This window comes from Heterocephalus glaber, unplaced genomic scaffold (assembly GCF_053883595.1).
Source record: "Heterocephalus glaber isolate CG9 unplaced genomic scaffold, H.glaber_assembly_v1.0 deba00001002, whole genome shotgun sequence".
Classification (NCBI taxonomy): Eukaryota; Metazoa; Chordata; class Mammalia; order Rodentia; family Bathyergidae; genus Heterocephalus; species Heterocephalus glaber.
In genome coordinates, this window is record NW_028258178.1 from 469,363 (window position 1) to 491,925 (window position 22,563).

Consider the following 22,563-nt stretch of genomic DNA (forward strand, 5'->3'; position numbering starts at 1 on the left):
TTCGCTGCCTGCTGCTCAAGTGCAAGGACCCGAGTTCGATTCCCCAGTACCAAAAAAAAAAGCCTCTTGCTAAACAGTTGTTTCTTGCAAAACAATGAAGAACATATCACTGTTGGTTTGACATGGGTTTTATGTAAGTTTTTAAAGAGTTCTCTTTTATACATTAGTGGGTAAATTTACAGCTAAATAATGAATTTTGGGATTAATTTCAAGATAATTCTATGAGCCTAAGAGACAAATGGACAGATTAAAGAAGAAAAGGCAAGGTTTGAAATTTTTTTAATTGGAGGACAAATGCATGAGGTATCATAGGACAATTCTCTAATGTTTTAATGTGGCTGAATTTTTAAAAATAATACTATGAGTTAAAACAATTTTCCCAGCACCTTGTAGCTTGAACTTCAAAATGTCAGTTCATGATTACTCATCAGAGAACATTATAATAAAAAAAATTCTGGAAGTACTCATGCCTAGTCATGAATCCAAGTTCACTTTCATTGATTTATGTGACACTTGAGTCAATAAATGCCATTTTTCTGAGCTTCAGAGGCCCTGTAGGATAATAAAATCAGTGATCTCTGCCTTACAGGGTTAGGAAGTCTGCAAAATCATATTGACTTAAAGACTAACAACTTTGAAGCCTATGTTAATCCTTCTGCCACTTCTTCACCCTCCAAAATCAACATGTTTCTTTCCTCCACTCTGCCCTTTGACTTCACAGATGTTCCAACCACCAAAGCATCTTCACGGCCCACCTGGGTCCTGCTCAGATGTGCTGAGGGCAACCTTAAGCCCCACTGACTGATATCATATCCTACCTAATGCCATAGCAGAACATGATAGGGCCAGCTTCACACTCTACATGCTGCCACATTTATGTTCTTCTAAGGATAAACTCAATAACTACCAGGGCACAGCCTCAGAGCCCTCTTGGCACCAGAAGATACTGCACTAATATTCTCTGGGCATCAAGTTCAGTGCTAACTCTTTTCAAATACTGGTGCATACATGGAGGAAATCTCAATTGCAATCTGATGCCACTCCCTCCCTGGCTCTACCAGAAACTGATCTCAGAACATGCCAGACTAATTCTATGCCCAGTGATGGTGCCATTCTCAGAAAACACTCACTTGTAAGCTTGATCCTCATGTGGCACCCAGAGTAGGATGGAGCAGGGAATGAAGAGATAGGACGAGATCAAATTCCAGCTCCCTCATTACATTGGTGACCCCAACATGATTGATGATGAACCAGTCTCATCACTACAAAGATTTGAAAGGCCATATGCACATAGACTTAAGCTCCTGGAGTAGAACAAGCCCAGCAACATGTAACTGTCATTATTGAGAAGAGTTTTAGGAAGGAAGGGCAGTAGGGCCACTCTTCAAAACACCCAAGCTTCCCCATGGTTCACCTGGTCTCTGCCCAGATGAGTTGAGGTCAATCTCAAACCCCCAGTGTCTAATGGCACATCCTACCTAGCATCCCAGGGTTCACTTCTGATCCTAACATTGGAGTTCACCAGAATCTTGCATGCTAAAGTTTCATTTGCCTGCTTGTCGTAGTCCTCAACAAACCAGGAGTTGCTCCTAAAGCAGACTTCATACACCCAAGTATGACTTTCCATTCCCAATTCCTCCCTTTACATGGGATTAAAAAAGAAAGCTCACAAAGGGGGAATTTGAGAATGCAGAGTAGGAGAGACAGGTGTTAAAGGCCTGTGCTTAGGGGCCTTTCATTTATATGCCATCAGGCACCCTTTCTGTTATATCCTCACTGCAGCCATATGTAAAATGGAAGCATTCATTATGCCAATAATGATAATAATAGAAATGATCCAATGAATCTGCAGAGCTTCGCTAAGAGACTGAACAAGAATCTTGTGATGCTTTTCTAAATAAAACCTTTAGGATGATTGAGATTTTCTACCATATTCATGGTTGTTTGTAGGAACCAGCCTACAAGCTCAAACCTAACCAATGGATGACAAAGATGAAAAATAAAGAGACACAGAAACAAGTTAAAACTGGGGGCCAGGAGGCTTATGTCTCCCTTTAACATAGAGCCCCAAATGACTGGTGCACTTGTCTTTATTCACTCAGACATGGACATAAGCAATTAGTGTTCCACATAATTCATCTGTCTCCCACCTTCCACAGTACTTCTCCAGATAAACAACTTAACCTCGGGTATTTTTACTTTTCCCTGCAGCATGCTAGCGTGCTTCCATGCCCTTTCTTCTCAGTGCTCACTGAGGACATCAATTAGGCCTCATTCTTCCCATTTCTTCTCCCATATCTCCCCCTTTTTGTTTTATAATAACAGCAGTTTGAATATCAGTCACTGCTGTTTATCCCTGGGCTGAAGTATATGTCAATATTGACAATACCTCCACCCACATTCCTAATATATCTGTATTGGCTCTTTTCAAAGACTAAGCCCTGACTGTTTATACTATGATTAACTTAACCAAACCCCCCCTATGGAGAGGTAACCCTCAACTGCTGAGAGGGGGTAAAGGGCACACACCACTCTAATTACTTCCTGCTGAAGAGGGATGTAGTTGTGATCTGCAGTCATAGATACCCTTGAGAGAATCTATTCAAAGGGCCCTCAATTGATGCTAGGCTTTTCATCTCAGGTAGGCACTGACCGAGAACAAGTTTTTCTGCCTCGTGAGTAGTTTTCTTCTGTTGTCATCTGAGGGGAGGCTTTCATTGTTGAGAATAAAGTAGAGTCCCTCCACAGACACATCATGGGGAGGACTTCTCCATGGTCGTATGCTCCTAGAGGGTAGGAGTATTGACACTGTCCGTCTCCTGCAATGACACACGCAAATCCCCACTGCTGGGAGTGCTGCACTGTAGACATGCCTTCCTTCCCATCTGTTCCCCATAAAACCATCAAAGAATGATGTTCTGCAGACCTTCATTGCTCTCCCTGTTCTGGTTATAGACCAGCCCTTCACCTCCCCCTGCACTTCCCTTATCTCTACCACTACAAATAAATGCACTACGGTTGCCAGCCAGTCCTTTTCTCTCAACAGGAGGAAGGTTCCACCTGGCCTCAGCTTTTTGTATCCCTTTGTCTTTTTTTCATCCCCCACCATTCTCCCTCCATGAACTCTCCAGCTGTGCAGGCCATGGCAGTTGGCACCTGAACAGACCAGAGTATGAGACAAGTTGCATATTCAGGTGAGGGGATGCCTCTGGGTATGCACGCATAAGTTTAGGGATGAGGCAGATTGGAAATTCACCAGGTATAAAACAGGGCAATCAGGATCCCACGAGCCACATTTGTATACAGAAATACAGCACATTTGAAACCTAAAGGATCTAAATGTAAAGACCTTCCAATTAGCAAAGTTTTTGAATTTTGTTCAAGAGTTATGTCTTTGGTTTTCCGAGTCTGGAACAGTAAATCCAGAGATATGCCAATGGGTGGGGAAACAATTATGCCCCTGGTATACAACTGAGGGTCCGGAAAAAGTCTTTATATATACCTTTTCCTTATGGACTCTAATCTGTGAGTGCTTTGATGATTGAGCCTCTGTGGAGTCCACCCCTAAAGATTTGGCTAAAATTATTCTAAAATTACAAAAAATCATTCAGGACTGTAAGGCTTTGAGAAAGTCCTTGCCCAGTCTGGAACTGCCGGCTCCTACTGAGCCTTCCACTCCACCTGAGGAGCTTGCTGCCTCTTGCCATGAGAGCTCTGATGAAGAGGTACTGGAGGGTGATGACAAAACCCTTGAGGAATGTATTACGGCACTTTCAGTGTCAGCACTGCCAAAAGTGAAACCCACTTTTTCTGTACCATGGGCTCACACTTCTGCTTCGTGAGCACAAAGAAATTCCAATAAGCCACATGACACAGCTTCCTCATTTCTTGCAAAGGCTTCCTGTTCCCTTTCACTACTACACCTTGCATTGAAAGAGGCCAGACACATAGGTGAGAGAGGGAAACAGGACTCTGCAAAAGAAAGTAAAACTCTCTCCTGGCCCCTCCTATTTGCATATCAACAGCTTGTTTGGCAGGTTACACTGAAAAGAAATTCCATTAGGCTCATTGTTTTCTACATAAATATTGGAAAATAAAATAAAAGGGTTTAAAACAGTTACAACAAAATGTAATGATTAAGATCACAGCACAAAGACCAAATACTAGGTTACAGCACAGTGCCTGCTACAGACTGTTTGCTCCATAGTGGGCCATAGATTTAGCTCAGTGGTTCTGGAGACTGCCTCACAAGCGCAAGGTCCTGAGTTTGATCCCCAGTACCGAATAAAAGGCTAAAAAAAATAGACTATTTGCTCCATATTAAAATCAGCTGGGCCGGGGATTTAGCTCAGTGGTTTCGCCGCCTGCTGTGCAAGCGCAAGGACCCAAGTTCGATCCCCGGTACCAAAAAAACAACAACAAAAAAAAACCCCATAAAATCAGCTGTGATGTACCGACAGGCAAAGAAAGAAAGAGAGAAAGAGAGAGAAAGAAAGAAAGAAAGAAATAAAGAAAGAAAGAAAGAAAGAAAGAAAGAAAGAAAGAAAGAGAAAGCAAAATGAATGAATTAAATTATAAGTTCTGCCTGACCCCTCAATGACCAGCTAGACAGAAGGTGAGGATCTCAGCAAGTGGAGCCTCGCTCCATCCCCAGAGCCACACCCCAAAGCGACCAGCTTAGCCTGGCCCAACCCCCCTCCACACCCCCACACCCACAACTCCCCCTACCCCACCCCCACCCCAGCCTCTGCCCTCCTGGCTGTGCCACTACCTGATTCCACACTACAGAGGCTCAGGGGGTCATAAAGGCCATTGTCCTGAGCTCCAGAAGATAAAGCAGAAGTGAACAACAGGAAGAGGGCCTCTCTCAGGCTCCTTCATGAAAACTGAAGCCCACTGGAAAAGTGAAGAGAACCTCTGCAATAAAGGCACACCAGACCACTGTACTTGGTAAGTTGGAGGAATCGTCACCTCCCATCAGAACCTGGACTATCTTCAGGGGAAGGGCAGCTGGAACCTGCAGTAGAATCTTGCAGAGTTCAACCCTGCAGGAGGACAAGGAGCTCAACTTGGGACTTGCAGCCAGAAATCTTTCTGAATCTCATGGGTCTGCAACTGGCTTGCTGAGACTCATTGACTTATATCTGCACACTGCTGCCCACGTTATCGATTGTGACAGCAGACAGATACCCTGAAGGAGGCCCTTCATTTTTAATTTTATTTGTTATTTTCAAAATTTTTTGCTCTTATTTTTTTTTGCTCTTATTTTTAATTTCTATTTTTTTCTACTCTTCAAATTTTTATGTTTCTCTTTTTTCTTTTTCTCTTTTCTCTCTCTTTCTCTCTCTCTCTCTCTCTCTCTCTCTCTCTCTCTCACTCAGTGTCCCACATTGTTCTTCATCTTCCTTTTTCTTCCTGTTCTGGACCTAATTCAGATTTGTTCTTTTTTTTTCTTTTCTTCTCTTTTTCCTTCTCTCAATTGTCATTAGTTTTAAAGGAAAGTAAATACAGTTTCTAGCCTCCCTGTTGCTATTAGGTTCTTCAATTCTTGTCTTTCTTCTTTCATTCTGTCTTTTCCTTTTCTCTTCAACAGTTTCACAGAGTTGGCATGATCTTCCTGTGTCCTCTGCCCTCACTGCTAACCTTTTCTTATCCTTCTACCTATCACTCCCTCCCCAACACCTTCTAACTCCCCATCCTGAAGGGTAAAGTTGCTATATTCAAGAGTTTATTCACTACAAACATATGTTGGGCTGGTCTTTGATATTGATTAATTCACACAGTTAAAGATGATAGACTAATAACTACCACAAATTGTCATTTTCTAAGCTGTGCTTGATACTATGGTGTTGCTGATTGTATCATTTGGGCTAAGGTGTTGTGATTGATCTAAGGAGTTGTCCTTCCTGGTATAATGGAAATGAGACAGCCTCAGAGTCATTAGAGACTCAAAACCTAAAGACTAGCTATATCTGGAAGACACCTCTGAGAAGCAATCATTCCATAAGGGTTCTAAATACAAGCAACAAAGATACTTACAATAAGCAATTTTGAAGTATCAACCAAGGAATTGAACCAAGGACAGTACCAAAAACAAAAATGAGAAGACATTTAACCAAGGCACAAACTCAGACTTCCACCCCACCAAAGGCAAATTCTGGGGGGAAACAGGTGGAAAAGTCTGATAATCAACCACATGGACACCCTGAACTGATAGGATAAAAAGTAACAAAACAGATGAATGAGGCCCTAGAAAAATTCAAAACAGAAATAATTTCCCTGATAGCTACAGAGATGGTAAGCAGAGTGAAAGACATGATCAGAGGCTCTAGAACAGAAACAAATAAAAAAAATAGATGTGCTCAGAAACATGCTAGAAGCCATAAATGCCCAGCATAAGAAAGAAATGGAAACCATAATCACCCAACATAAGGAAGATATGGAATCCATGAAACAGATTCAAACAGATATCCAGGAGATTAAAAACTCCATTGAAAGTATGCACAGCAGATTAAGGGAATGTGAAGATAGACTACCAGATATAGAAGACAGGATTGTGGTTAATGACCATGAAAACAGACATTTCTTAAAAATAGTAAGAGACCACGAGAAATCAATCCAGTGGCTGCTAGATGATGCAAAGAATAATAACATAAGACTGATAGGGGTCCAAGAAAAAACTGGAGAAGGTACAATTGATATAATAAAACTGTTCACAGAAGTAATAATAGAAAACTTCCCAATCAGAGGTGGAGAATTGGACATACAGATAAGTGAGGCATATAGAACTCCAACTAGCCATGATCAAAAAAAATCTACACCTACATATATAATAGACAAGATCCCAGAAACCCAGCAGAAAAACAAAATCCTACAAGCAGTTAGAGAAAAGAAAAAAATCATCTACGAAGAAAAGCCCATCAGAATCACAGCAGACTACTAAACACAAACCTTCAAGTCAAGAAGAGCCTGGAGTGAAGTATTCCAAGCCCTGAAAGAAAATAACTTCCAACCTAGATTTTTGTATCCTGCAAAATTATCTTTCAAAATCAATGGAGAAATTAGATACTTCCATGACAAAGAACACCTGAGAAATTTCATGAACACCAAACCAGCACTCCAGACAATTCTAAACAATATCCCAGAATAAAACAATGAAGGTCACAACTCCATGAGGCCCAACAGAGGGAAGCCACCAGGCAAGGTAAGAAACTAAAGGGAAAGAGAGAAAAAAAAAAAGAAATAAAAGAGCCAACAACAGTAAAACATCATGACAAGGATGAGTCAATATCCATCAATTATAACTATCATTGTTAATGGCCTCAATTCACCAATCAAAAGAAATAGACAGACACAGTGGATTAAGAAGCAAAATCCAGCAATATGCTATATACAAGAAACAGACCTAACTCAAAAAGAAATTCATAGACTGAAAGTAAAAGGACGGAAAACAGTTCTCCACACCACAGGAACCCAGAAAAAAGCAGGAGTAGCAATCTTATTTGCAGACAAAGTAGATTTCAAACCAAAACTAATTAAGAGAGACAAAGATGGTCACTACATCCTTGTGAAGGGAACAATCCAACAGGAAGAGATGACACTCCTAAATATATATGTTCCAAATACGAATGCCCCCAACTATACAAAACAAATATTAATGGACATGAAAAACCAAATAAGCACTAATACAATTGTAATGGGGGCCTCGATAGCCCACCATCACAAACAGACAGATCATCTAGACAAAAAATTAACAAAGAAATTCTAAAACTGATTCAAGATATTCAACAAATAGACTTAATAGATGTTTAGAGAATGTTCCACCCCACACAATCAGAATACACATTGTTTTTGGCTGCACATGGGTCATTCTCCAAAATAGACCACTTACTAGCTCATAGGACATGTCTAAGTAAATGTAAAAGAATTGAAGTTACCCCCTGTATATTATCAGACCATAGTGCAATAAAATTGGAGATCAATAATATGAGAAACCACAAAATCCCCATGGAAACTGAATAACACCCTCCTGAACAACCAATAGGTCACAGAGGAAATGAAAGTAGAAATTAGACGGTTTCTACAAGTAAATGATAGTGCCAGTACAGCATACAGGAATCTATGGGACACAATGAAAGCAGTTCTATGCACAAAATTAATAGCAATGAATGCCCATATTAGGAAAACAGAGAGAACTCAAATAAATAACCTAATGCAGAACCTCAAGCTCCTAGAAAAAGAAGAGCATAACAAACCCAAAGCTAATACAAGAGAGGAAATTATAAAGATCAGAGCAGAAATCAATGCAATGGAGAATAAGAGAATGATAACAAAACATCAATGAATCAGAGTTGGTTTTCCAAAAGAATAAATAAAATCAATAAACCTTTAGCCATCCTTATCAGAAAAAGGAAAGAAAAACTCAAATCCATGTGATTAAGAATGAAAAAGGTGAAGTCACAACAGATCCAACAGAAACCCGAGGATCATCAGTACTTACTTTGAGAACTCTAATAAGATGGAAAACACAGAAGAAAGGGACAGATTCCTAGATACATACAAATTGCCAAAGTTAATTGAAGAAGATATAGAAATTTTAAACACCCCAATTACAATGAGTGAATTTGAAAATGTAATAAAAAACTTACCAACAAAGAAAAGCCCCAAGTCCTGATGACTTCACTGCTGAATTGTACAAGATATTTAAAGAAGAACTGTCACCATTACTCTTTAAACTCACCAAGGAAATTGAAAGGGAAGCGAGGCTTCCAAATTCATTCCTGGAAGCAAGTGTCACTTTGATTCCAAAACCAGGGAAAGACCCAACCCAAAAAGAGAACTACAGGCCAATCTCCCTCATGAACATAGATGCAAAAATCCTCAAGAAGATACTGGTAAACAGAATACAGAGGGTCAGCAAGAAGATCATACACCCTGACCAAGTCAGATTTACCCCAGGGATGCAAGGATGGTTCAACATTCATAAATCTATAAAAGTAGTGCACCATATTAACATAGTCAAAGACAAAAACCATATGATCACCTCAATAGATGCAGAAAAAGCATTCAAAAAAATCCAGCACCCATTCATGATAAAAACCCTAGAGAAAATTGGAATAGAAGGTCTTTATCATTTTTTTTTTTTTTTTGGTACCGGGGATCGAACTTGGGTCCTTGCCCTTGTGCAGCAGGTGGCTAAATCACTGAGCTAAATCCCCAGCCCCTAGAAGGTCTTTATCTTAACCTGATTAAGGCTATCTATGAAAAACCAACAGCCAACATCATACTAAATGGTCAAAAACTGAAAACTTTCACGCTAAAATCAGGAACAAGACAAGGATGCCTACTATCACCACTCCTGTTCAATGTATTTCTGGAAACATTAGCCACAGCAATTAGAAAAGAGAAAGAAATAAAAGGAATAAAGATAGGAAAGGAAGAAGTGAAACTGTCATTTGCTGATGATATGATACTTTACATAGAAGACCCAAAAAACTCTGCCAGAAGACTTCTAAACTGAATTGACAGATTCCATAGAGTAGCTGGATACAAGGTCAACACTCAAAAAACAACAGCCTTCCTGCACACAAATAACAGACTCACTGAGAGAGAAATTAGGGAAACAATCCCTTTTCCAATAGCATCCCAAATAATGAAATAGCTAGGCATCAAACTAACAAAGGAAGCAAAAGACCTCTACACTGAAAAGTACAGCACTCTGAAAAAGGAGATCGAGGAGGATATAAGAAAATAGAAAGACATCCCTTGTTCCTGGGTAGGAAGAACCAATATAGTGAAAATGGCCATACTTCCAAAACTGCTATACAGATTCAATCCAATCCCAATTGAAAGTCCAAAAATATACTTTACAGAACTATAGAAAACAATCAAGAAATTCATTTGGAACCATAACAGACCTAGAATAGCAAGAGCAATTCTAGGCAACAGAGACATGGCTGAGGGTATCACAATCCACAACTTGAAACTATGCTAAAAAGCTACTGTGATAAAAACAACATGGTACTGGCAAAGAAACAGACCCAAGGATCAGTGGAATAGATTAGAAGATGCTGAAACAACTCCAGACATACACAGCCACCTCATCTTTGACAAAGGAGTCAAACACTCTCATTGGAGGAAAGATAGCCTATTTAATAAATGGTGTTGGAAAAACTGGATTTCAACCTGCCAAAGAATAAAACTAGACCCCCTATCTTTCACCGTGCACTAAACTAAGATCAAAGTGGATTAACAATCTAAATATTAAAACAGAAACACTAAACCAGCTGGAAGAGAGGTTAGGAAGAACTCTTGAAGACATCGGTGTAGGAAAAGATTTTATGAACAAAACTTCAGTTGCCTGCGAACTAGCAAAAACAATCAACAAGTGGGATCTCTTCTTATTAAAAAGCTTCTGCACAGCAAGAGAAAGCACCAGCAGTGTGAAGAGACAACCCACAATGTGGGAAAAAATCTTCAGCTGCTGTTCCTCAGACAAAGGTCTACTACCTAGAATCTATAATGAACTTTAAGCTCTTTGTATGAGTTTCTTGGCCTGAATAAAGCAAAGTGCTACATGGCTTAACAACAGAAATGTACTACCTCACAGTTATGGAATTGAGACCTTCAAATCAAGGTTCTGTCACAGCCATAATAGTGCATCCTTCCTGGCCTCTTCCAAGCTTCTGGTGGTGTGCTAGGAGTCGTTGGCGACCTTACCTACTTCCTAACTCAAGTCTACCTTAATTGTCACGTGCCCATTTTCTGTGTGTCTGCCTAACATGCCAACTTTCTTGTAAAGGCATCAGACATATTGGATTAGAGGTCAATCCTGATCCATAATGAACTTATCTTAACTAGGTCTACAATGACCAAAAATGTCACATTCTGAGGTACCAGTGAGTAGCAATCCATTATAAAATGGAGTACTACTCAGCCATAAAGAACGAGAAACTAGATACATTTATAGCTAAATGGATGCATATTGAGGCCATCCTCTTAAGTGAAATAAATAGGACACACATGTGTAAATACCTAATAGTTTCTCTAGTGTGAGAAATCGAAAGTGTAAATAAGGATTAAAATGATTAAAATGAATAATTGATAATTTGAAATAGGAAGAAAAGTCTAAAGGGGTAGGGGAAGTGGGAGGGGAAGGGGAAAGGAAAAAAGGGAAAGGAAAAATTATGAGAAAAGAAAAAAATGGGAAGAAATAGGAAGAAAAGGGGAAAAGGGGAAGCAGAAGTGGGTGGGGTAGGGGAAAGGAAAGAAGGGAATGGATTAACATGATAAATCGAAACAAAGTCTTTGTAAATAGGAGGGATGGAGGGGTTGAAGGGAGGTCAGGGGAAGGGGGAAAAAATAAGAACCAAGAGAGATTATGTAAAGGTGCAAATTTCCAATAATGAATGTCATTATATTGTATGCCTAAAATGTACCAATAAAATAAAATTTTTTAAAAAAGAAAAAATGGAAACAAAATCTATGTAAATAGGGAAGGGTGGAGGGGGTGAAGGGCACACAGGGAATGGGGAAAAAATAAGAACCAAGATACATCATGTACAGGTACAAACACCCAATGATAAATATAAACATATTGTATACCTAAAATGTACCAATAAAAGAATTTAAGAAAAAAAAAAAAAAGAACACACTGCACTAGCTTTAGAACACTTTATCCCTGAACTTGTTTAACACTATAAACAACAGATGAGGTGAATTTATGATGACCCATGTTAAAAATGAGTCAACAGACTCAAAGAATAGTTAAGAAATCTCCACACAAAATCATCCAGGTAGGACATGACAAAGAACAGAATGGATGCAGGACAATGGAACTCCAGTGAGCCTCTCCAGAGCTTTCTGAAATGAATCTCATGGGGCCCCTCATCTGGAAAAATCTGTGGGAGGTGGAAACTTTGAGGAGGAAGGTACCTGGGGAAAAGAGGTACAAAGATAGGAATTTAGCAGACACCTCACCACTGATTCAAACTTCTTGATTTTATTTGTGGGGTTCCTTTTCTCCTACATCTTCACCATTTGTTTCTTGAGTCCTTAATAATAGCATTATTATTACTGGAGTAAGATGGAATCACGGTGTTTTTTTCTATCTACATTTCTCTAATGGCCAATAAAGCTGAACATTTTTTCCACTTGTTTATTGGCCATTTGTATTTCTTTCTTTGGGGAGGTTCTTTAGTTTTCCCAGAAAGAGTTAAAGTCATCATATTACAGTGAAACATCCTATTGGGTGTTGCTAAGAGAGAAGGATGATTGGCTACTGCTTCAGCTGGTGGCAGACCCATGGTACTGATTTTATTTTATTTTATTTTGTTTTATTTTATTTTATTTTATTTTATTTTTGGTACCCGGGATTAAACTCAGGACCTTGCATTTGTGAGGTAGGTGGGGCATGGTACTGATTTTAAATTTATGCAGAATGCAATAGCTGTGAATTCAAGAAAGGTTCCACACAGATTTCAGAAGAAGGCCTGAGAGGCCAGGCAGTGTGCCACTGAAGACACTGTGTGAAGCTGAAAGTATGGCAAAGACCCCAGAAGACTGGAGAAGACAGGAATGTGGATTGTCTGAGGAAACTTGCAAGAGTGAGCAAACCCACCCCAAGAGAGAAGCCATAAGGACAACAACTACTGGCAGTGCTGTAGAGGTGGAGCCACCCAAGACCTTTGGAGTTCACATCTTGCCACAGACTGACCCAGATGCTGGACCTGGAACTGTGGGACTTGATATTTTCTTTGCTAGATTTTGGTCTAGCTTTGGTCCCATTCCTTTAATCCCCCTATTTGTACCTTTTGGAATGAAAATATTTATCTTGTACTATTGTATGTTAGAAGTGTTTAACCCCCTCAAATCTAAGAGTTTGCCTTAAATATCAGAGGAGAATTTGGACTTGGACCTTTTCAGCAATGCTGAAACTGTTAGGACTTTGGCAACTCTTAGAGATGGAATAAATGCATTTTGCATAAAGGGATGCACATGAGTCATTTGTGAGTCATGTGTCAGGTATGGCTTATATCTAAATATCCCCTCCAAGGCTTCATGAGCCCACAGATAGGGCTGGATCATGGATGGTGATAGGAAGTAACAGGATCATGGGTGTGTGGTACTGGATTAGTGATGTGATAACTGGATTAGTCCATTAATTGGTTTAACATAATTCTGGGTGTGGCTGAATGAATTTACTAAAGACAGAAGACCCAATCTGAGTGTGAGTGACACCAACCAATAGGTTTGTAACCTTAATGGAATAAAAAGGGAAAAGGAGGCTCACTTCTCTTGCAGCTTTCTGCCTGCCATGCCATGGACTGTTTCTTCTCTGCCATGCTCCTCTACCATGCTGACCTGCCTTAGTAACAGCTGACTATGGATTGAAACCTCTACAAATCGTGAGCTAAAATAAACATTTCCTCCTTTAACTTGTGGATGTTGGGTATTTTGTCCCAGAAATGAGAAAGTAACTAAGACAATAATGAAACTAATTAACATATTATCACCTCACATAGCTGTTTTTTGTCTGTATAGTTGAGAAAAGAAGATTAATTCCTTGAGCAAATTTCAAATCTAAATTTCAAGTTATATCCAAGAAGTCGAAGAATTTGAGAACAGTGGATTAGACTACAGGGTATGAAAAAGCACCAAAATTGAGGCTTTCCTCATCACCATAGCAAGGTCCCTAGAACTATTGCTCCAGTCTTCCTGTTGCAACCTCTTCCAAAACCTAGCATCTCCATGTCCACAAGGAAATTTTATGGCCTCTAAGATGGGAAGTATTGGAAATGTGTATTTTTGGAAGGTCTTTAAAGAGGAAATTTGGAATGAACATGGACAAAAAGGCCTTGAATCTTTTCATGGAGTATGTTAGGAAATCCCAAGACTGTATTGAAGGTTTTATGATTATTTATATTTTATATATGAATAAATTTATACTTTAAATCATTAAGATTCACCTAACATGTACAAGTACCTGCACAGATATAGTATCCAGGTCACTTTAACTCTAAAGATGTACTTTTAACTTCTGCACTTGTTCCTCCTCCTTGCTCTTTCCCTAACTACAGACAGCCAACTAAAGCCAAGTGGGAAGAAATCCAAACACTAGTCCATGCCATGGCATATTTCATAACAAACCACAAATCCCAAGTTTCAAACATTTTTCAGCTTGGATGTCCCGTGTTGGCTCTCTTCTACCATGAAGGGGTGAGAAGGAGGTGCTTGGAAATGCTAAGGCTGAACCTTATTTCATAACAAGGTCGTAAGTCAACAAACTAATGCTTGGGTTGGGCAGTAACTATTCACGTGCACTTTCACTCAAGAAGAGGCTGAAAACTTTTTACTCAGAGGTGCTTCAGCATCAGAAATTTAAGTAATGTTAGAACCATGGTCTTGGAATCAAAACTTCACCTCTAAGATCATTGGGCATAACTTTATGGTCTCTTAAAATCAAATCTGAGTATTAAAAGTCATATAAATATTATGATGGGCTATTCTAGGTTGAGAAACAAATACAGTCACAAAACTAATTTGCCAATCAGTTACTCAAAATCCACAGAGACATATTCACCATAAAGTGCTCTCTCTCACTCTTTCCCTCCATCCCTCCCTACCTCCCCATTTCTGTAACCCTTACCCTGAACATCCAAGAATGTAAGACTTTGGATTTAGTTCCAAACAGCAATCTGCATGCTCAACTATGCATAGGGGAGCTGTAGCTGTAAATCAGTTCAACTTTAGAAGACTAATTTCACCCCATTTGTCTAAATTAAGTAAGGACTTATCCTTCAACCCAGTAACTTCATGTCCAGTAACATCTCCTACAGTATACAAGCTGTCAAATCAAAACAAGGAGGAGCCATTTCCATCCCTTGGCCTGAAGGTGCAGGGAGAGGGAGCAGCTCTGACACTGACACTGAGTGTAAGGGGGTGAAAGAGAGCCTCCCAGGAGGAGTCATGGTTATTGGTAGAGGAACACAACCACTACTACCACTCAGCCCACCAAAAAGGAAGCTACAGAATAAATGAACCAATATTGCTCTCCTCTCAACCTTCCATTGATCAAACCATTGATATGGAAGATGCATACTAGCAATGCACAGTCAGTAGTACTGTAACCAGCCCCCTCCCTCTGGGTTCTTGTCCTGAGAGTGATGAAGATTGATGAAACAGAACACAGCAAGCAGTGGGGAAAGGGACCAGGTGTGGTTTATTAGGGCAACAAGAAGCCTTCACCAGATGAGGTGGGCAAGGATACCAAGGAAGCACTTGAATCTAGAAGCTTACATACAGTTTTTGCACATGAAAAAGCAAAATAGAAGAGGACATGCAAAAATTCAGGTTGCTGGGTCAGGATTTAGCTCAGTGGTTCTGGCGCCTGCCTCTCAAGCGCAAGGTCCCAAGTTCGATCCCCGGCACCAAAAAAAAAAAAAAAATTCAGGTTGCTCCTGCTGGGTAGGCTTCTTGTCATCAGCAGATTCTTTTTTTGGTTCTTTGTCTCCTGCAATCTAATTTCCCTTGATGGTCAGTTTAATCAGGCTGTTGTATTTTAACCCTTTACTTCCTGATCTCAGTACTGCTCTGTGATATCTGGTTCCCCTCTTCTTCTAGAAATACAGAAAACTGATTCTTTGCTATTATTTAGTAAGCCCATGAGACTATTTCTGGTAAGTGTATCATAAGAAATAATTTTTGCATCCTTTGGGCCAGAGAATTTAATTGCTGACATGAGATTTTCCAGAGTTACTCTTGCTCCTGCCAAGATGATCACAGTACAGGCCAAGATGGAGACTAAGTGATCATTAAAAGCAGTCATCAGCAACATGCTTTGGATTTAAACAATTGAATTTGATATGTTAGACAAAATCCAAACTATCCTGACAGATGTAATACTATCAATTGGTAAAATTATTGTCCTCTGGGTAGACTTAATGGATGGGAGATTTTTCACTTTAAATCACTATGTACTTTTTGAATATTAGATCATGTGAATGCATTACCTGGTTGAGAAGAAAAAAAGTTTAAATCAGGTAGGAAGGAAATCTGCATCTGCTTCCAAATTTAAGCTGAGATTCATAGACCATGACCAGCACAATACCAACATTGTTGGTATCTGTTACAGTTGAAATTTGTTCCCACAAGGTATGAAGCATGCCTGGCCACAATGATACTATAGGGACAGGGGGTCATAGGCAGAAAAAAGAATAAAATAGAATCCCATTAACTTTATTAAAGAAATTAATAGAAAATCTTACTAAGGGCAGTTTTTGCCTCTGCAGTCAGACTCCAGCAATTAGAAATACAAAAGTAAAGAGGCACAGAGAAAGCAGACCCAGAAAGGTACCAGGTAGCACAAGTAACATAAAAATTTAGCAGGGAGAGTCAACAGGCAAAACAGAGAGATGTAGCCAGGAACATGAAAGGTCAAGATAACCAGCCCCCTTCATCCACTTCTGATAAAATGCAAAGGAGATAAGGAGCAGCCACCTAAAGACTCTTATTTATTATAGAAAACACACACGACCCCTTTACTTAATCATTAACTCTAAGTTACCTTTCTATAAGGCCATACACACATTACAAAGAGAAGATCAAACAGCCAGAAAGAATGTAGATAGAGGTGCCCAGGTTAGGATCAAATACAGCCAAAAAAAAACAAAGACAGCCAGAGATCCAATCAGATAGTGTCATGGTGCCCACATGGGAGATGAGAGAAATCAATGATCCTAAATAAAAGAGCTAAAGACAGAAATCCACAGGTATTCACTTTTGATGCCCCATTCTCTCCCAGGGTAGCTGCCTATCTGCTTTCTTTTCCATCTTTTTCCAAATAAGCCCCCTTCTTTTATTTTCAAATTCTGCCTCTTCAATTTCTTACTGAAGCTGAGAGTTTACAATCCTGGTGGTTGTATGTTCCAACAAGCAGTGCATACATCTCACTCTGCCACATTTGGTTCCCTGGCCCAAGAAAACTGTAAAAGTCATCTGAATACAGTCAGTGTCCAGCCCTGGAGTCTTTGTCATAGATTAGCTGGGACCAGCCTCTAGGCTGACCCCTTAAATGATGAGCTGTAGGAAACCCAACTTTCAAAAAGTATATAAGACCTTACTGTTTCCACTGAACTCATGTTGGCCACGCCAATGGCTTGGAAGTAGTGCCAAAAAGTAATGTTATGGTGCCCCCTTGTGGAATTTTAAAGTTTAACTATGAATTTATAAAATCTAATTTATAGGGGATAAAACTGCCTCTTATAAACATGGAATTCCTTCAGCCAATTATGGGTGAATAGCGCTGGCTGCCAATCTTTAGTACTGGAGGACAGATTTCACTAGGACAGTCTGGCTTGATCCCCCCTTCAAACCCATAGAGGGGTATGTCTAGCCTGTATTGCCTCAGTTTCCTTTCCAGTTTGATCCTCCACTGGTGAGGTGACAGTCTTAGCTCTTGAGACTTCCTGCTGTTGCCTTTTCAGGCTGAGAGTGATGACTCATAGGCAACCATCTCATTAACTCACCATGACAATGCAACCATCAACTCCTGTGTTAAACTTTTATTCTAATCTTTTCCTGTCACTTTCTACTTTCCATTTTTTAGAGGCATGCTTCTGTCAAAAATCAGAGAAGAGAGAGACCCTAAAAAGGTTGTAGCCTCTCTCTTCTTTCCAACAACTACAACCTTCACATTGAGCCCATAGGAAAAAAAATGGTAAGCATTTGTCTACAAAAATGCTAAAGATAAGAAAATCATCTTGAATGAGGAGTACATAGCTGTCCATCTCTGGGTCAGATGTGACATCAGAATTTCACTCATCCAGAATGACACACATAAGAGCCACATCCCAGCCCAGTGTTCTAAGTACAGTTTTCCCTGTCTAGCAGGTACAGAAAACTAAACCTCACACACAGTGGGAAAAGCCCATCTCTAGGTGACACCGAAGGAAGCTATTTTTAAAAATACCACACTTTAATGGACTAAAACACATTCAACTTAAGGCGAAATTTCTAAACTGCTCTTTAATCTTTCTTTTCAAACCAAAGGCCATAAGCTCAGCCTACCTGAGGCCATGTTTCTCTTTTCATGGGTGGCTAGGATCATGTCTTAAACTGAGCAGACACAAGTGGGCAACGGTGATGGTTGATACTGTCCATGGACTTGATAGCCTATGGACTCAAACCAAGAAGGAGCCCAATGCTTTTCTTTTTCTCACTCTCCCACTCTTAGAGAAGGCTCCAACCATCTTGTTCTCCCCACTTCCCAGCTCTGATCCTCAACGTTCATGTGTGTGTGTGAGGGAGAAAGTCACAAATGTGAGTTTATTTTTAATCTGTTAATTTCTTAGACATATTACAGTTACCAGGACAGAAAGATTTTTCAGAGTGGGTTTTTAAACCTAGCTTATCCTGCTGCTGAGAGAAATTACCTGGGTGATTAAGTAGATAACACAATATGTCAGAGATCTCTTTGCCCTAGGGCCTGAGGTCAAGATTTCTTCTGGGACATCACCATTTCTTATCTATCCAGAGAGGTGATAGATCTCCTCCACAGGCTGGGATTTTCCAGTGTAACTTATCCCTTTTGCCATTGTTCACTTAAATATAACTGGGCCATTAAAACTAGGTTCTGGATGGACCCCTCCTGGTAATTCTGCCAAGGTTATGCCCAATGTCCCATCCCTGCTAGGAACTGGCTGGTAGCGTTCCTCCACCCCATGCTCCTGAAAATTCTATGGCAGCACTCACTTGCCCTACCCCTCCAGGGAACTCAGGAGGAACACTCACTCACCCCACCCTCCCAGAAATTCAGCCTAGGCAGCAATGTTCACACCACCCCTTCCAAACATGCCACATACTTCATCACCTTCCCCTCAAAGTGTGAACACATCACACCAGCTATGCCACCCATCACTCCCAAGGGCATGGCCAAGCTTTGCTGCCTGCCCACCCCCTGTCAAAAAAAAAAAAAAAACCTGGGCCAGGAATTTTTCTCAGTGGTGCTGTCACCTGCCTCACAAGTGCAAGGTCCTGAGTTTGATCCCTGGTACAAAAAAAAACCCACAGCCACTCTTAAAATCTGGCTTTCACAACCTAGCCCCTTTGCAAAAGAAAAGCCCTTCTAAAAAGGCTCTCTAATTCCCAGGGAAAAGCTTAGTCCCAGGTAATTTTGGTTTATGTGAAACAAAGCATTTCTGAAGCTGCTTTACCCAGCAGAGTGGGGAACCAGGATGAGACCCTTGTATTTTGCAGTTTGGGCCCTTCAGATGTGTCCATGCCAAGCACAGAGAGGCAGTTGAGTAATTTACACTTTAATCCATCTGTTGTCTTCACTTCACTGTGGATGCTGTGTTCCAGGATTCGCCTGAGTGATCTTGTCACTCCTCCTCCAGGACACGGCTGTGCATGGACGGGGTTTTCTTGGCATTTTCAGCATGGGTGCAGTCTGACTTTTGGAGAGCAGTGTTTTGTATTGTCACATAACTCCTGGAACAGTATACAGGGGCCACTGTCCCTTTGCCTCAGCTCGTGATGACTTCGGTATTCATGGTTCCCCATCACTAGAGCAGGCAAACCGTACTCCATGGGAACGAGTAGGGCCCGCACTGCACAGGCCCAGGCCAGGTGCTGTGAAGGTGCCAGTGAGTGGCGTGATGGAGATGCTAACCTTGGTCATACATTTTTCCTATGGAGGCTTTAAAGATATTTGACAGTGGAGGGCAGCAGCTTTCCCACCTTCATAAATGGAATTGTAAAATCTTGGAGGTCGTTTGTTGCCCATAGCAGTGGATCTCATTTTTAAATTGAAGCTGCTTAAATGAGTAGGATTTTTGTGCTCAGAATTCTTTATCATGTTACTACTTTGCTGAAATAGATGCTAACAACTGTTAAGGGAGAGAAGCCGCAGGAAGACTGTGTTAGCAGTGATGCATTCAGTGGAAGAGGTGCCTTCCTGTGCAGGCAGGAAGTGGTGCCTGAGAGCCGGGGTGGCAGTGCCCACCTGTGAGTGGGTCAGCAGCATCAGTGGGCTCTACATTCGCTTTCACTTCTGTTAGGAAATTGGAGAGGTTTCATTATAGAGAACAAGTTTGCCTTGATTTTGTTTAAAATGACTTCTGATCAGCACCCAGGAGATAAAATTGACATATTTTTATAATATAAGCATACTTTTTTTGTACATTGTGTTCATTCTTGAATAAAGTGAATTCAGTGTTGGCTTGCAGATATTAAAAAGAAAGTATTGATTTTGATTCAATACATGTTTTCTTTCAAAAAATAAAAAATAAAAAAGCTCTCTAAATTTGAGACACAGAACAAACATCATTACCAAAGATATCGAGAGGGCCACCAGTGCCCTGATTCAATTCTCAGGGGGAGAGAGAGACAAGTTGGGAAAGCTGGCTTCAAGGTTATGCAGGGGTAAAGCAGATAAATCCTACAGGTGGTAGGGGGCCAAAAAGAAGGATCAAGGCCCCAATCAAGATTCCTGGTGAGATGAGAGATGTCCTATCTTTGCTTTACAAGGCAAAAGAAAGATGTCTAGGTAGAAAAAAACCAACAGCAGGGCAGGTTGGGGCCTAGACTTTCTTCCTCACTCTTAGTCTTAAAACTGAGAGAGACTTTACACTAGGAGACACCCAAAAATAATGTAGAGAGACCCTCACACTCAGTCTTTCTGTCCCTCTAGATAGGGATTGGACCATCAACAAGCCCACCATGTTCACTCCATGTTCATGGAATGTCTTCTTCAACTTTGGACAGAATTACATCCCCACAGCTTTAAAAAGCCCCTATCTTTTGCTGTACTGTACTATACTGGGAAGGTACCCTCTAGGAAACCAAAAGAGGTGGCCAAGTGAAGAGAGTATAAATTATAATTCCATCTGCCAAATTGACCTGTTTTACAAAAAAAAGAATAAAGTGGCTTATATCCAATTGTTCTTTACTCTTAAACCTCATCCTGAGTGAATGTCTCAATGTTTTACTCACCCTCCTCAATTAGCTGCCTGAGGACCAACTAACTTTCCTTGCTCCAGTAGAAAAAATTCAGACCTTGGGGCTCCAATAGAGAAAAACCACAACCCAAAAAGACCCCACTTCTTTAATTCTTCTTCTTTAAAAAAAACAGACACAGAAAGAGAAAAGAGTGACAGTAGCTCCAGATATGGGTTAGATCATAAACTAAAATGATAGTTATGCCTAATTCATTAAAAAAGCCATAGCCAAATACATCTGAGTGCACTCTGGTTTATGAACAATTACCTTATGCCAGGGATTTAGCTCAGGGATTTACCTGCCTCGCATCCCAAGTTCCCAAGTTTGATCCCTGGTACAAAAAAAAAATCTAAACAATTGCCTTATATGTGCTTGTCCATCTCCCTGCTCAATTTGTGCCGATGACCAGTTGTGATGCCTTCAGGTGTTTTGTTTGAGCTCAACAATTTCTTTTTGCTTTTTTTTAAATTTACATAAAAAACAATTTATATAAGTTAAAATATTTTTACAACTATGGTTGGCTTAGAGATAAAAATAACTGTCACTAAGGTTGAGGACATACTTCCACCCAGGTTGCCAACCAAACAAATTATGTCAAGACTGGTTTTGCAAATGCAGTGCCTATTGTCTGTGTACAATAACTTGAGAGTCTTTCATTGGTCAAAATCATGTGTTAATTCTTATGATCCAGGTCTCATAGGTCATCTAAAAAATTTGGTAAAATAATAAATGGGAATCCCTTGAGCTTTAAAAACCTGCTGGAGACTACAAAGGAAGGGACTTCAGGGCTGCTGTACCACCACTCCCAGCACAGAGGAAGGGGTTTCTGGACCACCATTCTACAACTCCGAGTATGGAGGAAGGGGCTTCAGGGTCACCATACCACAACACCCAGGGCACAGGGAGGGGCTTCCAGGCCACCATACCACCACTCTCAGTGCAGAGGAAGTGAGAGGTGTGGGCACCAACAGCACCCCCCCATCAAAATGAGAAGACATGTAAGCAAGTCTCAAAACCAGACTTCCAGATCACCTAAAACAACCACAAAGGGAAAGGAGATGGAACACTCTGATACCCAACCACCTGGACTCCCTGAATGGTCAATAAAAGAGGATCTGGAAAAGTTGAAATCAGAAATAATTTCTCAGATAACAGCAGAGATTGTGCTCATAGTGCAAGACATGATTAATAAAGCTAGAGAGGAGCCAAGGAATATGATGGAATCCCAACATAGGAAACAAATGAAATCCATAAAACAGATGCAAACAGATTTTCAGGAGATCAAAAACTCCATTGAAAATCTATGCAGCAGAATGAGCCAATGTGAGGACAGAATTTCAGATATAGAAGATAAGATTGCAATTAGTGACCAGGAAAAGAAAAATTGTAAGGGACTACGAGAAATCAATCCAGCAGCTGCTAGATGATGCAAAGAAGAATAACATAAGACTGATTGGAGTCAATGAAGAAACAGCAGAGTGCAGATGAAATTTTAAAAATTGCTCATAGAAGTAATGGAAGAAAACTTCCCAAGCAGGGGAAAAGAACTTCACATACAGATAAGTG

The 22,563-nt window shown here is 40.3% G+C and overlaps 1 protein-coding gene across 2 annotated transcripts in view; it reads right to left on the reverse strand.

Annotated features, from left to right (window-relative positions):
• Positions 1-263: 263 nt before the first annotated feature.
• Positions 264-22,563, reverse strand: part of Egln2 (egl-9 family hypoxia inducible factor 2) — a 64,102-nt gene continuing 41,802 nt past the window's right edge. For both annotated transcript variants that reach the window (XR_015450531.1, XR_015450530.1), the window contains one exon: positions 264-2,819. The gene's annotated coding sequence lies outside the window, so the exon portion shown is untranslated. The remainder of the gene's footprint in view (positions 2,820-22,563) is intronic.